Source organism: Leptonychotes weddellii, chromosome 7 (assembly GCF_054177405.1).
Source record: "Leptonychotes weddellii isolate Sample4059 chromosome 7, ASM5417740v2, whole genome shotgun sequence".
NCBI classification, from domain to species: Eukaryota; Metazoa; Chordata; class Mammalia; order Carnivora; family Phocidae; genus Leptonychotes; species Leptonychotes weddellii.
The window spans coordinates 22,779,171-22,795,564 of NC_138375.1; positions in this window are offsets into that span (position 1 = coordinate 22,779,171).

Consider the following 16,394-nt stretch of genomic DNA (forward strand, 5'->3'; position numbering starts at 1 on the left):
ATATGGAGGTCTCTTCTTTAGGACCATTCAATTTCTCCAGGAAGAAACTTCTAAATTTTTGCCTACCTAGTAGATACCTTGTTACAGGCATTTTTCTAGGAGAGACAGTGACAGAGATAGAGACTTAGGTTGGGGTGGAGAGAATAATAGCTATCTTTCTTCTTGATCATCTGACACAAAGACGACAAAACAACCAACGCTGATAACAGACCCAGACTTCCTTATCATCTTTTCAATGCCTCATTTAAAAATATGAGCAGATCATCAAGGATCACCCAGACATTTGCTTTTCCATCAGTTCTGTTTTCAGCCCTATTTCTCATTCTTGCCCTTCCAAGTATGTTCAGTCTTCTGTCTCAAAGTTCTCTAGTTCAGATCTCCCATCAGGGCTTCCATTGACTAGTGGAAGCCAGTTGTCAGGGGAGCCTGGGAGACGTGGTTCACAGTGGTCAGCCTCCCAGGGGCTTAGAGCAGGGTGGAGAGTGCATCTGCAGAAAGCAAAAAGGAGAAGGATCAGCACATGAAGATTTTTGAGAGATATCTGTTGCATAACTTGGGGAGAAATCAAGATGTGCCAACAGTCTAAACATTCTCAAGTGGCTGAAACAAAACTGCAAGCCATCTTGTGAAAAAAAACAAGAACAAAAACAAAAAACAAACACCAAACAACTTCTTCACTTTACCTTTGATGTCTGTCATATGTAGAAATACATGAGGATGGAAATGCAGGCATTTCAGATTAGAAAACAAGATTGTTTTATATTGCATGCTTATGCCTTAAGGTGACTCCTAATTTATCACTTCAGTGATGGAACCAATTGCTACTCAGGGGGATAAAAAAAGGAGCAAAAGAGTCAGCTCTGACTTAGTGGAACTGACCAGGCTAAGGCATCAAGCAACTGTTTCCAATGTGTACAATTTCAGAAAATATCTCAGTCTTGTCACGGATGTCCCTAAGGATTTGTTTAAAAATTCAAATATCACACATTTATTATACGCTGAGAAATCCACCGTGCCTTCAGTTATACGTTCTAGATGACAGTTTAACATGATCCTGGGAGTGAGACCATTTATTCCCTGCATATTACTCAAAGCCTAATGGTATGCCAGGCTACTTTCCCTTTTGTTAATAATAAAGCCTAATCAGTATTTGATCCAAAATTATGTTGCACTTGACAAAGCTGTGGCTGACATTTTGATGCTTTGTATCCGGTATAAGTATTTACCAAATAGTGTGTCATGTTTCAGATTGATGACTTTTCCTACTAGGAATCAGTGGATGGGATTCAGGGACCTGTGAAACTCTTAAAACTGGTTGCAAAATGTTTGACATGCATACATTTTTCTGGGAAGAAGATCTATTGTTTCCACAAATCCTCCGAAGCTAAGAATTCCTCTGCCCTTCTAAATTAATTAGCACTCCTCTACCTAGTTTTCATCAATGGCCCTTCCACTTTTATTTTGTTGTTTGGGCTTACATATTTTCATTTATTAGCTATTATTATAGGGGATTCTCAAGAGAAAGAAAGATAAACAAATGTGATCAGCTGTTTTTAATGTTGAGAAACCATGGCTGAATACAGATGTATTGAAAAGGAAACTAGATGAAGGATTCCCAGCCATAAAAAGTTTTTTTTCAAAATAGAGATAAGAATTTATAACAAAGATGCCCTCCCTGACAGTTTTGTTGGCTTGCCTTATGGTGCTTTAGGTGAGAGAGTTTGGGGTATAAACTAATAAAAAGTAAGACCATCTTTTCCCTGAATTTAATGATTTGCCCCTGAACAATATTAGTCTCATGGTCCTGGGTTGGGACCCATTCTCTTTTTGAGAATTCCATCATACCTATTTGGGGTTTTCCAAGATGGTGGGATAATCTTCTTGAGCCTGGCAGGATGATTATAGGCAGCCCCATGATAAAATAGTTGGTACTCCCTCCTAGGAATGGTGCATCGATATAAAGGGATTTTTGCCTGTTTTGGCAAGTATTACATAGAGAGGGGATAAGAAAGGGGTCTTAAACTCAATGTCTTTTGGGAGCTGGCCAGTATGAGGCAGACAGGTAGTACTGGACCAAAGAAATTATGTTCTATATCCAAAGGGGGCAGCCTTTACTCAACTTCACTTTTTTTTTTGGATAAAAAAAAATACAATTTGTAGAAGTTGGCAACTAATTCAAAACATTTTAAAACACTGTGTGGGATGAACATATGTTTTGAGGGTGTATTTGGCCCCAGGGCTGCTGGTTTGGGATCTCTGGTGTAAAGGAGTCGTTCCCAAGCCTGGCTGCAGATCAGAATCATCTGTGGAGCTTCAAAAACACAGATGCCCAGTCCCCTCCCCAGACTTGCTGCAACACATCTCTGGGGGTGATGCTGATGCACAGCCAAGTTTAAGAACCACAGAGCAAAGAATTGGTTGATGGAACAGCATTAACCATCCTTAAAGCTACAAAATTAAAAAATGATCACATTAAGGGAAGTCAAGATAAATGAATAAACTGTCACCCCCATGGGAGAGCATAAATGGCGAAAACATATAGGAATGCCTTTAAATGTGTTCTCCCATATTTCAAATTTTGTTTTCTGATCCTTTTATGGAGGCATGCATTCCAATGTAGTAGCCACTAGCCACATGTGGCTACTTAGATTTTAATGAAAATTAAATAAAATTAAAAATTCAATTGATGAGTTGTACTAGCCACATTTCAAGGGTTGAGTAGCCACATGTGGCTTGTGGCTTCTGTAGTGGACAGTGCAGATCTACTTCATTTCTATCATTACAGGAAGTTCTATTGTTCAGGCCAGACATAGAGATTATACATGAAAATCAAGAGAACTTTATGGCCTTTTAAGCCATTCATGTAGGATTCTGATACTTCAAGGGAGTGGTAATTATTAGTATAGAATAAAACATTTCTGAATTGGCCACATGGGTCTATGCCCTTAAAATGTGTGATGCTTACCCTAATGCAAATTAATTAGTAAATACAGAGATTTACTTTTAAGTGCAGAAGTATTCATGCAATCACTGGATAAATATTTATCCAGTAACTTTTATGTGCCAAGCACTCTGCTCTTTGTGTTTTTAAATTATTCATGGAATTGACTAAGGTTAAAAAATTGGCTCAGGCAGCTTCTAAGAGTTATATTCCCAGATATATATATTACTCTTAGTTTTCAGTCTACTTTTCCCCTTTTAATTCTATGGAATTCCCTTTAATGCAACAGCTATATTAGGTTGAAACATGTTATATGGAATATGTAATGTAGTTTGATGGTTAAAAGGAAGACCAGAGGGCAGCAATAGCTACTAGCAGAGAAATATTCTCTTTGCTGAAGAAGTGTAGACGGCCAGTGATGAGTTTTGATCTGACCATGTGACACTTGCCCAACAGTGTGACACATCTAACCAGAGCAGCATTCTACACAGCCATTCAACCCCAGTGAATGCATGCTTCTTACTCCTACTCAGGCGACATTCAGGGGGCTAAAAATCCAGAGAGTCAGACAAGACAAAAGGAACCTTAAAGTTAAAGGCCTTAGGCCTTGGGGTTAAAAGCAAACTTTTAAATTTGTACAAAAATCTGAACTCTTGGGGATCATCATAAATAAAATTAAAAAGTAGAGTTTAGGTATAAAAATCATAAAATAATTTAGGAGAAAGCACTGTTGGGTAATGTCAAGAATTGTTGTTTAATCCAGCTTTATGGAGATGTTGATTAGGATGAGACCAAGCTGAGTGATAAATAGTCACCAGGCACAAGATGGGAGTAAAGGTGACCCCACAGAAGATGGAATGGCATGATACCTAGAAGTCTCTTCTCTAATCATGAACAGTTAATGAATTCCTCAGGGACACGTGGATTGGGTTTTAAAATGGTCCAACAAGTTAACTTCTATTTTGTCTGCAGTATCAATCGGAGCATTTTATAGTTTCCATGTGGCTCGTAGAATAATAATAAAGGCTGGGACTGCTTCTGCAATGCAGTAAATACTTGAGTCCTTATCTTCACAGTGGTTACATATCTCTGATAGTGTTAAGGAGTCATTACTGAGGGACTTGGTTCTGGGAGTTTTACTGTTAGTCTCCTTGTAGGATTAGAAACCCTGGTTACCTAATCTTATCTCATAGCATGAGCTACCTCCTTTATGAAAATATCAGCCAGGCCAGTTGGTTTACCATCAATGAATGACTTGCACAAAAAAAGTACCACAGTGACTTGAGTTTCTCTCTTTCTTTTTCGTTTTTTTTTTTTTTTTTTAAGATTTATTTATTTGACAGAGGGAGAGAGAATGAGACAGAGAGCATGCAGGGGTTCAGGGCAGAGGGAGAGGAAGAGAGAAACCTCAGCAGACTCCATGCTGAGCAGTGGGCCTGATGCAAGGGCTTGATCTTATAACCCCAAGACCATGACCTGAGCCAAAACCAAGACTCAGGCACTCAAACAACCACTACCATCCAGGTACCCCAAGTTTCTCTCTTTTAAACACACACATATACACCCTCATATTTATAATTCATATGACATGCCAGGCCCTGTGTTACATGGTGGGGAGGGGGCAAAAGATCAATAAGACACACACCCTACCCTTGAGGAACTCATATTCTGGAAGATGAACAAATAATTATTATAGGATGTAAAAAATACAATAACAGAGATACAAAATTGAAAGTGACATGAATACATATAAAAGGAGATTGTCTAGGGATTGTGGATAAGTCCTCTTTTATTTGATGTTGACTTTACAACAAAGAAAGGCAACAAGGATAAAGAACATTTTGATATGTTGTTAGATCCAAGGCTGTAATATTATTGTTTTAATCTTGGTCATCATCCTGTGTTGAAATAGCCCCTAAACTTCCTACTTCCAGAAAAACTACCTGAAGGAAGAACTTGAAGTAAGGCCAAGAAAGAACTAAGTACTAGATGGGAAATAGATTCTTATAACCTAGAAACGTCTGGGATATGAAACACCAAATAGGTGAGTCTATTGTTTTGGCCGAGCAAAAGAGGGTGAAGGATATAGCAAAAGAGAACCTTGGCCCAATGTCAGGAAGAGTTTGATAGACTTGTCTTTCAAAATAGCATGTGTGGAGCTGACTGGCTAATTGTGAGGAACAGTGATCTGGAACAAAATGCCACTAGATCCACTAAATGAAGTTTACACCAGTGTGATTACTTAGAGAAATAGAAGCCACGTCTTGGGTTTTGGCTAAATTGCTTAGTGAACATTTATGTTAGGTAGACCTGCCCATGAGAGAGCAGTCAGCTTTGTATCAACATTATGAAAAGTAGGACCATCAGCTATTATTGCAAAAATACATTATGGGTGGGGTAATAGGCTAAAATAAATCTTGAATATCTGAAATAATCCGAAGCCCTCGGATTGCTTTTTCTCTGGATGGAAAGCAAGAACTCTCACTGGGAACCATTTGTTCCCTGAATGATCTTGTTCCTGCCCCAGTTCATCTGAGTTTACTATGTAGTCTACGATTAAGAGTTCTTGAGTATGGGATTTGTCCTTCATCTGTAAGACTAGGGTTTAAATATCCCTTCCAGCTCAAGGCATAGGAATCCTTTTATCTACGTAACTGCCTGAGAGCCTGCCAGCATGCCCTGGCACTGCATTCAGGCTGGGTCTGTTCTGATTGGTGGGTGCACTGACTGTACCAATTGTTAAATATTTTGAATATTAACAAAAGATAGAGATGTACATGTTGTTGAAGAATAAAACAAGGTGACTGATTTTAATAGACATCCTCGAATTAGTACTTTCAAACCGACAAACTTAAAAATAGCCTTCTTGGATGAGTTCTCTTCAGAACATTTTAAAAACAACATAAAAATTTTTCCCTTCAGATATTTCTGGAAGGAAAACACTCATTTGGATGTAAAAATTATGGCCTGATTGTTAAGAAATCATTTATGGTATTTAAAGTTGTGTGTGTGTGTGAGATCTCATATTAGACCACCACGGTTGGCTGGTGTTATTAAACAATGCAAATAGTTTTCTTTTGAGCTGTGCTCACCACCCCCCATTGAAGATGGAAAACAAATCACACAATGTGACAATCTTAAGTTGCACCTAAATACAAGCAGCAAAATAAAGCAAAATGCCAGAAGAGCCAAAAGCATGTAATTTTATGTCTTTGTGCCGGCCGGGGGTGGGGGTGGGGAGGGGCGGTGGTAGAGATATTTGTGACTGATGAAAAAAATGTAAGAATCTGCACTAACTCACTCTGTAAGGTCAGATCTCTGCTATGTCAGGTGAAAATGTACCCCGAGTATCCGTACTTACCTTGCTATCTGAGGAAGCAAGCATGGGCCCCATTTAGATTAAGAGAGGGGCAAGAAGAGGGATATTCAAAACCCTTGTAATGGGGCTCCCAACCTGTCTGCCCTTGGTATTTATCTGTGTTGAAAATGTTATGAAAAGTGCTTGTCTGGGGACCAGACATGTATTAAATGACAGGATCTATTCAAGTGATGAATCTAGATCATAAAACTATACTTATACATAGCTTACAGTGTTAAAAACAGTTTTCCATACTCTGCCCTGGTATGGGACCCTGGACATTTTTCACCCTCTTTTTATAGATGAAGAACCTCTGACTCAGGGAGGATAAGGGATTTTGCTCATGACCACACATTCAGTGAGGAGGTGAGGACACACCCGTGTCCCTCAGATCTCAGTCATGCTCCATGGTTCTATAACAGTGAGCAAAGACTTTGTGGATGGAGAATTCTGACCTCAGGTTCTGTCAGATAATATGGCTGCTTCTACCCTTGGTCGGTGGCTACCCTGGCAACCGATTGGGCCACGCTTTGGTATGGAGAGTCCCACTTGTGCACATGGGGCTACTACCTACCTTGTGGCAGAATCATGACTTAGGGCCTTCTTGGTATGCACCCTCATTCCTAGTTCAGTGCCTGGCATATACAAAGCACCTGGCAGATGTTGGATTAAAGACCCTGAAATGTTGCCAGGGCATAAAGGAGAGAGATGGCCCAGCTGCTTGGCTCACCCACTGCGGGTGGCAGCAATCACAGTGTTTAGCTATTAATACTCCATTGGGAGACCTACTTTTTGCCAACTCAAGAAGTCTCATTCCTTGCACACAGGGGCAGGAAAGAGAATTGTTTTCCTATTTAACCAGATGAGAGTAATTTTGATTTGTCTAATCACTGCCCAAGTACTGCCAGCCATGTGGAAAAGGAAGGACATTCATTAAGTTTTCACTCATTCAGAAATTCGGCTTTGTTTAGTCAGTCCCAAGGGTCTTATTGCACATCCCAAATGAGAGAGCGAGGCTTCTCCAGGAAGTCACTTGATTGACAGCTGGCTGCCTGTGTGTGTGTGTGTGTGTGTGTGTGTGTGTGTGTTTATGATGGAGCCTGGGAGTTAGACCCCACCCTCTGTCTTAGGGGTGAGCCCGTCCTAGGGGCTTCAGGAGTGTCTGCAGCACCCACCTGCTCCCACTTCTGCCCACCGGACTCAGCAAGGAATGTCAAGTTCAGGGAAAGCACTCCAGTCAGTGGGGAGAATTAATTCCCCATCCTCTGTCACCTAAGACTTTTCTTTTTACGCACTGCTCTGCGTGGCTACCTTGTCCTAGACCACTAACCACCAAGCCAACTTGATAAACTAAACTACGCCTGTATCATTAATCCCAGCTTCGCTCTGTGTAAGTAGGAAATTACCCTGGAAGAAAAGCTGAAGCAAGGGGCCACGTTCCAAGTTGCTGGGTGCTCTGACAACCTATCTCCCACTTCAAGAGGGCACCCTCTCCCCACCCTTATGTAGTGGAGAAAGCTCCTTCACAAAATCATTTTAGGTAGTGAGGCTTTACCACTTGTATCTTCAGACTGCAATAATTCTTAGCAATTACCACTGGCCTACAATTATTGATTTGAGCATTTCCACATAAATTACTCATTTCCTCCTTTTCTGTGTGTGTTTTTAATCCCCAACAGGGCTCTCGTGTGAAAACAATGGGTACAGAAAGCGCTTGGAAGGACTGTTCTAGGAAATGGACAAGCAGAGGAAGAAATCGTGCTTTTTTATTTTTTTCTGCGCTATGCTTGTCTTAGTTTCTGGGTCAGTAGTTTTCCTTGAGGGAGCCTTAATTTTTAATTAATAGAACAGTATCAGCCTCAGCCAAGGCCCTTAGTGCACGCACAATCCACTGTGGAATGATCTCAGGAACGTCAGTGTCCGTGAACGTTGGCAAGCTCACAGCCACAAAGGCAGCAACACCCCGAGGGCCTCGTGGGAGCCAGGTACCCCTGCTTTCCGGTGCGGGCAGGGCGAGCTGTGGCTTCAGCGTGTGCCTGGGTCCTGCTGCCCTCCAAGGCTCCAGCTCCAGCAGCTGTTCCTTTGTACCTTTCTAGGAGGGCTGCTTCCATCATTTCTCTCTTCCTCTAGAAGCTCCCTCAAAGCTCCAGAGCAAGGAAATCCCAAGAGAGACCCAAGAGCAAACTGTGGTGCTGTCTACCGTGGTCTTGGTGGGAGTTGTTGTGGGCACGATTCCCCCGGCCTGGTGTGCTTTCCTCTTTGTAGATGTGGGGCTGCCAAGGCTGCTGGGCTTGGCCTTGTGTAGCTCACAGGAAAATTCGTGGTGTCCCCTAGTCCCCATGAGGAGTGTGAGGTGTCGCTCTGTTTCCAGCAGTGACAACAGAGAGTGTCAGGGCTCAGCATCTTGTGTTTGAGATGATTGATACCCCGACAACTGGGTCCCATGAGAAGGTGGCATCTTGGCTGAGGCTGTCAATAACAAGCACCTTGTTTTGAGTTTGGAAGGTCTGTGGAGTTCTTTGTATTTAGAGTGCCTCTGAGGAGAGGCCCACACCTAGCAGAATTCCTCAGAGGACTGGGGAGGACTGGGGGGCGGGGGGTGGTGGAGAAAGAAAGAAACTCTGTTTTGTGGCTTTGGTTACCAAACCACCTGACCTAGCCCACATCTCATCTTACTGACCTTCTAGCACCACCCCCCACCCCACCACTCACCTACAGCACTCTCTTCCTTACCTCTCTGCTCAGAGGCTGCCCTCACCTCCCCTCTCTGCCTGGAGGCTGTCCTCACCTCCCCTCTCTGCTCAGAGGCTGCCCTCACCTCCCCTTTCTGCTCAGAGGCTGCCCTCACCTCCCCTTTCTGCTCAGAGGCTGCCCTCACCTCCCCTCTCTCCCAGAGGCTGTCCTCACCTCCCCTCTCTGCTCAGTGGCTGCCCTCACCTCCCCTCTCTCCTCAGAGGCTGTCCTCACCTCCCTTCTCTGCTCAGAGGCTGCCCTCACCTCCCCTCTCTGCTCAGAGCTGCCCTCCCCTCCCCTCTCTGCTCAGAGGCTGCCCCCCTCTCCTCCCTGCTCAGAGCTGCCCTCCCCTCCCTTCTCTCCCAGAGGCTGTCTTCACCTCCCCTCTCTTTCACACGCTGCCCTTACCTCCTCTCTGCTCAATGGCAATCTAGCCTCTCCTGCTTCTTGAGCTCTGTTCTCCTCCTGTCCATATGTGGTTCTGACTCCCAGAGTTTTCACACGAAGAAGACTGAATACATAGTTTCTCTGGCCCTGTTTGCTCTCTTCTATCCCCACTGGAGCTGATCCTCACAAATGCAACAACAGTTGCCCCTTAGTTCTACTCTGATGCCTCTCCAGGCTCTAGCAACTGCTATACTCAGTCAAGAACAGCAGACCATGGCTCTGGCTTGCTGTGTTTACCTGACGCTGTTGCCCAGGTGGGTAGGAAGGCATCTTGGCCAAATTATATACAAGGGAAGATGCCTAAGACTTTGTTAATCTTTGGCCCCGGAATGAATAAAGTCAGCATATCCTGCCTTCCAGTAAAGTGAGAGTTGTGGGATGGGTTAAGTCTCAAGAAAGATGAAGCTCACATTGGCATTGGATGGATATGTATGGTGACAGCAGGCCAGATCTTTCTTCCCTTTGGCAGAATGAGGTGGCTAATCATGCATAGAGAGATGGGGGACTTTTCCCCGGTAACTGGAGGCCACAGTGACCAAGTACCCAGGATCAGTGACCCTGGGAAGTCAGTGTAGAGAAGAAATGTCAAGAGAGCCAAGGATTGGTTGACAAGAGGGCCATCGTGGCAGGCAGGGGATGATAAAATGGAGAGGGGGATGTGTTGTGAGTTGGGTCTTCCAGGAAGCAGACTCTGAGTTGGAGATTTGTGCATAGTTAGTTGATAAGGGAGTGATGCTGGGATCAACACCTGGGGAAGGAAGAGAAGAAAGCACAATTGGGCAGAAGGCGGAGTTGGTCTGTGATGCAGTCTTAACAGAGGCCTTAGCCAACCCCATGGGGAAATCAGAAGCTGAAATAACTCTTCAGAGTTGTCCTGAATTGGGGCAAGGAGCCTGGATCTTTATTTTGCCTTAAGAAGAGGGTGTGCTTTGCTCTTTTTAGCTAAGGCAATTCCCAAAGAGGGCTAACAGCTGAGTACTAGCCCTGAAGGGGGACTGTAGGAAGCAGTGCCCTGAGGTATCCACTATACTGTGCAATTTGAGGAATCACAGGCAGGATGCCCAGAGAAAGGGAATCTCCTGAAGGTCTGTGAAGAATTAACAACAGCTCTCCTGAGGTATTGTGAGGGCTAGACCAAGAAAGGGTCTGTCCACACCCCTGTCCCCACCCTGTCCCCACCCATCCCTTCTTTACCTTGGTAATTTCACAGGAGCACTGTGGTTGGGATGAGAGAGGCCCTACCAGGATTTTAGCCCACCTAGGGCCAACAGGAAGTGACCAGCTCTTTTTGCAGAAGATTGGACCACAAAGGTTTTGACTTTGCAATATGCTGATCGGGAAGCTACTCCCTACTGCCCACGTTTCTGACATTGGCTTGGCCCCAGTGTGGCATCTCTCCAGCTGCTAGCGCAATAGGTTTCTAGAAGACTGGCCAATTTTCGGGCGCCTGGGTGGCTCAGTTGGTTAAGCGACTGCCTTCGGCTCAGGTCATGATCCCGGAGTCCCGGGATCGAGTCCCACATCGGGCTCCCTGCTCGGCAGGGAGTCTGGTTCTCCCTCTAACCCTACCCCCTCTTGCGCTCTCTCTCTCACTCTCTCTCTCTCAAATAAATAAATTTAAAAAATCTTAAAAAAAAAAAAAAAAAGAAGACTGGCCAATTTTCAATTGTCTTGACGGTCATTTCGGGATAAAGTTGAATCTGAATGAGCCCATGTGCCAGCATGTATGCTTAGAGAAAACGGTCAGGCCCTGTTTCATTCTTGAAGACTGAGAGATTTTCTCCAAAACAACCTCAGGTGTGATTGGGGCCAGAGACGAACTGATAACTTACTATATTGCATTTTGTAATGACCCCACTGATGTCATCTAAGTTTTAATCATGTGGGAGTACTTGTGTGTGTGTGTGCGTGCGTGTGTGTGTGTGTGCGTGTGCGTGTGTTCACTCTAAAACAGTGCTTGCTCCAGATATTAGGGGCCCATTGGAGAATGTTTTCTCACTTGGCTTCTCTGAGTTACTTCCACCCATTCTGCACTTGCATCCTCTTACCCTTCACTGTACCTTAGTAGTCTTCGGTCCATATCATTTGCTACTGATAGTTTCAAATGTAGCAAGCTCCTTTCTGATGATATATATCTCCTTTCTTCAGTCTTTGCAGCCTCTTCCAGTCTCATTTTAAATATTACAGCTCATCATTTTGAACACTGCAGCACTTTGAATGATTTCATTGGCTATGGTTTAGTTTTTGTGTTAAGATTCAGTGGGTTTATTTAAAAATAAGTGTCATCTTTGATGGGTCTTGGAGATAAAAAGTGGATATTTCACAGATGCCACATAGACATGGCTGATGAAGTTCGTGAGCTCATTCATGTCCACTCTCTTCTTTGTCTTCCATTGATCTATGGAGTTGCCCATCCTCAATAAATTCATAAAGAGTGATAGAAAATAGAACATTCCAGGGTGCCTTGTGCTTACAGAGGTCATGAAACTTGTTTTGGATAACTTGGAGGAAGTTTGATCAGGTAATGGAAACAGAGAGAGCTCCCCTCTTCAAGACAATGCAGAATGCATATTGCTTACTGTATGAGACTCCAGCATGCGCTGGAGGGGCAGATTACTTGGGTTTGAGTCCTGGATCTCCTATTAAATGATGGGAAGTGCACATAATACAAGGATAATTGAAGCTGAAAGAGATCAAGTCAAGCCATTTAAGATGAACTAAAAATTTAAGTGAAGCTTTTTTAATCTAAAAAAATAGAGCTACAAATTATGAAAATAAAAATTTATCTTATTCAATAGAGCATAGATTATAATTGCAACTATGTGTTCATTCTTAGAATGAACACAGATAAATTTCACGTGGCTATTTTGGCATAATTTTTAAACTAAAATGGTACGTGGCATGATACAACAGCTTTCATTTAATGTATGATTTTATAGAAGAAATTTTTTGGCAAACATACTAGAAAGCTCCATTCGTTTTTCCAAGGATCTTTCATAATTCCTTGACATTTAAGTCATTGTTTTTTGAAACCCACATCCTGTTACCATCCTTGTTGATTTTTCTTCTCCAAATGTTAACTGCTTTACCTAGTTTGTCAATGGTTTTTCATGCATTTTTAAGCAATATTTCAATACTTTCATCAGCTTCATAGACTCTTGAATCTTTTGAAATAATTTCAAAGGTATTTGTAATCAATTTGCATTTTTATTTGCAATGCACTATGTTCTCTTATTTTTTATTTTGAAATAGTTTTAGACTCACAGAAAAATTGCAGAAGGAGGACGGAGTTCCTGTATACCCTTTACCCAGATTCCCTTTAATGTTAACAACTTACATAACTAGGATAAACGTCAAACCCAGGAAATGAACACGGGCACATGATTTTTAACTAAAGTATACACCTTACTCAAATTGCACCAGTTTTTCCACTGATGTCCTTTTTCTGCACCAGGATCCGATCCAAAGCCCCCCTCCCATTGTGCTGTTCTTTTACCTCCTCAGTGCCCCCAGTCTGTGAGGCTTCCTTGGTCTTTCCTTGTCATTTACCATCCTGACATTTTGGAAAAGTATTGACCAGTTATTTTATATGCTGTTTCTCAATTTGGGGCACTTCTTATGCTTTCTCACAATTATATTGAGGTTATAGATTTTTGGTAAGATCTCAGAAGTGATGTACCCTCTGGGCATCCTATCTGGGGGGTACATGATACTGATATTTCCTATTGTGATGACGTTAATTCTACTCACTTTGTGGAGATGATGTTTGCAGGGTTCTCCACTACAAAGTTACTGTTTCTACCTTTGAAATTAATAAATATCTTGAGAGATAGTTTCAGAGTATGCAAATATCCTATTTTTCCTCAAATTCTCATTCTCCAATTTTAGCATCCATAGATGGAACTTGCATACAACAATTATTACTGTGGTGTTTGACACATGGTAATATCCTATTCCCCTCATTCCTTCTACACTTATTAATTGGAATTTGGATTTTGAAGACTTAGTACAAAAAGCAGAATGTAAAATATCTCATTAATAGCTTTTATATGGGGGCGCCTGGGTGGCTCAGTCGTTAAGCGTCTGCCTTCGGCTCAGATCATGATCTCAGGGTCCTGGGATCGAGCCCCGCATCGGGCTCCCTGCTTGGTGGGAAGCCTACTTCTCCCTCTCCCCCTGCTTCTGTTCCCTCTCTCACTGTGTCTCTCTCTGTCAAATAAATAAATAAAATCTTTAACAAAAATAGCTTTTATATGGATTACATGTTGAAATGCCAATTTTAAAATACATTGGGTTAAACAAAACATATTAAAATTAGCTTCCCTTGTTTCTTTTTACTTTTTATAATTGTCTACTAGAAAACTCAAAATGACATGCGTGGCCACATTTGTGGCTCATATTACATTTCTATAGGACAGTGCTGCTCTAGGGACTCAGATAATGAACTTTTGTGCTATCTCATAGGATGATTGTAGGAATAAACGAGAGTGCTATATAAAGTGCTTGGCATAGTGCCTAGCAAACAGTGAGTACTCAGTAAAAATTGTCCACTATTACTGAGTTACGAAAGGACAGTCATTCTCATGAACTCTCGACTTCTCAGGGGGAACTGAAATGTTTTCATTAAAGACATCAGTCAATCAGGACTTCCCTAAGTGGAGGAGAACCTGCTAGAGACACTGAGCTCCTTCTCAGGCCTAGAGGACCTGTACTTTAGTTGAGAGCCAGTGGAGAAAACCAGAGTTTACTTACGGAAAACTGGGCTGGTTGCTGATTCCAACAGGAAATCTAAGAAGACAGGAGGAGAGGGAGGAATACACACGAATTCAGCCACTGAGAAGTGCAAAAAATGTGTTGCCTTGTGGGACAGAGGCCCAAATGAAAAGACTTTTTGCGAATGATGGATAGGGACTCACACCAGGCCTTTGGTTATCAGTGATGGATGGCCTGCTTAAAAGGCATCTCATCTTTCTGGATCAGCCCGACAGGTAAGGCCACCTGGTGCTCTCCCTTCTTCTTGGGGCATAACTGATGAGCTTGCCAGGCTGAGTCATGTACCAGAATGTGCTTTTCCAATTAGTAGCATCCCAGGTATATTCTCTTCCTGATGGCAGTTAAGACACAAGCCAAATTCCTTTGATCTAATGATTGGCACTGCTAGCAAAGCTTCTCTAGGATCTGTTATTTCACCCTAGAAGTTACTTGGGTCCCAAGCAAAAAAATGTTGAAAAATCATGGAATGGTCAATACTCCAGATGTATCTGTCTAAAGGTACATGGATAATTCCCAAAACACCTTTATTCAACTACCTTACATAGGTAGTCTTACTAGGCTCTGTTCAAAGTGCTTTGCTTATAATCACTCATTCAATCTTCATGTCAACCCTGTGAGATAGATACTACCATTATTCCCATTTTATAGACAAGGAAACAGAAAGCACAGAGAGGTTAGATTAAGTTACTTTCCCAAGATCACATAGCTAGTTAGTGGCAGAAGTGGGATTCAAACCTAGGTAGTCTGGTTCCAGAGGCTATGCTTTTAACTATGATTCATATTGCCTCTCTATGGGAGCTGCCTTCTGCCCACACCCCCCCACCCACCCACCCAAAGAGAAAACTCAATAGTAGTTTTGTATTTGAGGCTTTAAAATTAAAGCCCCTGGAGATTTTTGCTCATCTTAATGGGTAATTGCTCCCCTCTTTACCAATTTTCCAGAGGAGGAAACGGCATTTTCCAGGGGAGGAAATTGAGAGGGTAAAATGAAGGGTTGTCTGTGATTTGCTCAAAGCCTTGGGCACTTTCTTTTAAGAAGGGGATAGAGAATCTTCTATATTGGCTGTCCCTTAGCTCTAAAGAGTGAATTAGTTTGGCTGGGTAGATATGTCTCTCTCTACTCCTTCGGCTTTCTGTGTTTGTGTGCTATCATTTGCTAAAGATACGACAATGTGCTCTTTGCTTGGGTTTGCAGCTAGGAGACCTATGTGTGTTTTCCCACCTCCCCCAGGAATGCAGCTAGAAAAAGTAATAGCATCCAAGAGCCATCTGGGAATGTGTCCCAGACCTGCTCCAGATTGGGGCACAGAGCCAAGTGCACACCCACCAGCTTCAGAGTTCACCTGGATTAGACTCACTGCAGAGAGGTTTGTCACCAGGAATGATTTATCTGGGATCCTAGCTGTTCAGATTCTGGCAGGTGACCCTCTGGGAGGGAAGTAGCCAAGATATAGCTCTGAATTTGATGTGTAAGGTTCAGAGTCGAGGTGTAGCTTTGACCCTGCCATCACCAAGCTTTGGAATGGGGATACATCTCTCACTTTGATTGCTTCCAGACTCCTGTTGTCTCCCTGAGAAATGTGGAGAACGGCACCTAAGCTCATATCAGCCAAGCATGCAGACTGTCTGAGAGGTAGCTGAGAGATCTAGAGAAGCACATGAAAACCTCTTGATGTGATTTCATTATATTTATTTAGGCAACGGAATTGTATGAGTCAGGGTCCTATCAGAAAACAGACAGCACATTCACACAGGAATAATTGGGGAGATTTTAATTGACAAAGGTGTGGACAAGTTAAGGAAAACAAAAAGGGATAATGAAGCATGCCAAGGCTAGCAACTGCAGGGAGCTGTAATTACTGTAGGCCAGAATAAGCAAGAGGAAGGAGTCCCTACAGAGAAAGGGCCTGGTAAGAGTGATGGGAACAGAGTCACTGTCAAACCACAGCCCAAATGAGGAGCCAGAGAGATCACTGCCTTCTTGCTATCATGCCTCTGATTTCCCTTTGGTGGTGCCCAAACCAGAAGGCAAGAAACAAGGAGGAACACAATAGGAGGTCAGCTTCCTGAGGCACGGAGCAGAATAAATGATGGGAAGTAGATCTGGAGGGCAAGCAGGGATTATCTAGCCTAGGAAACACA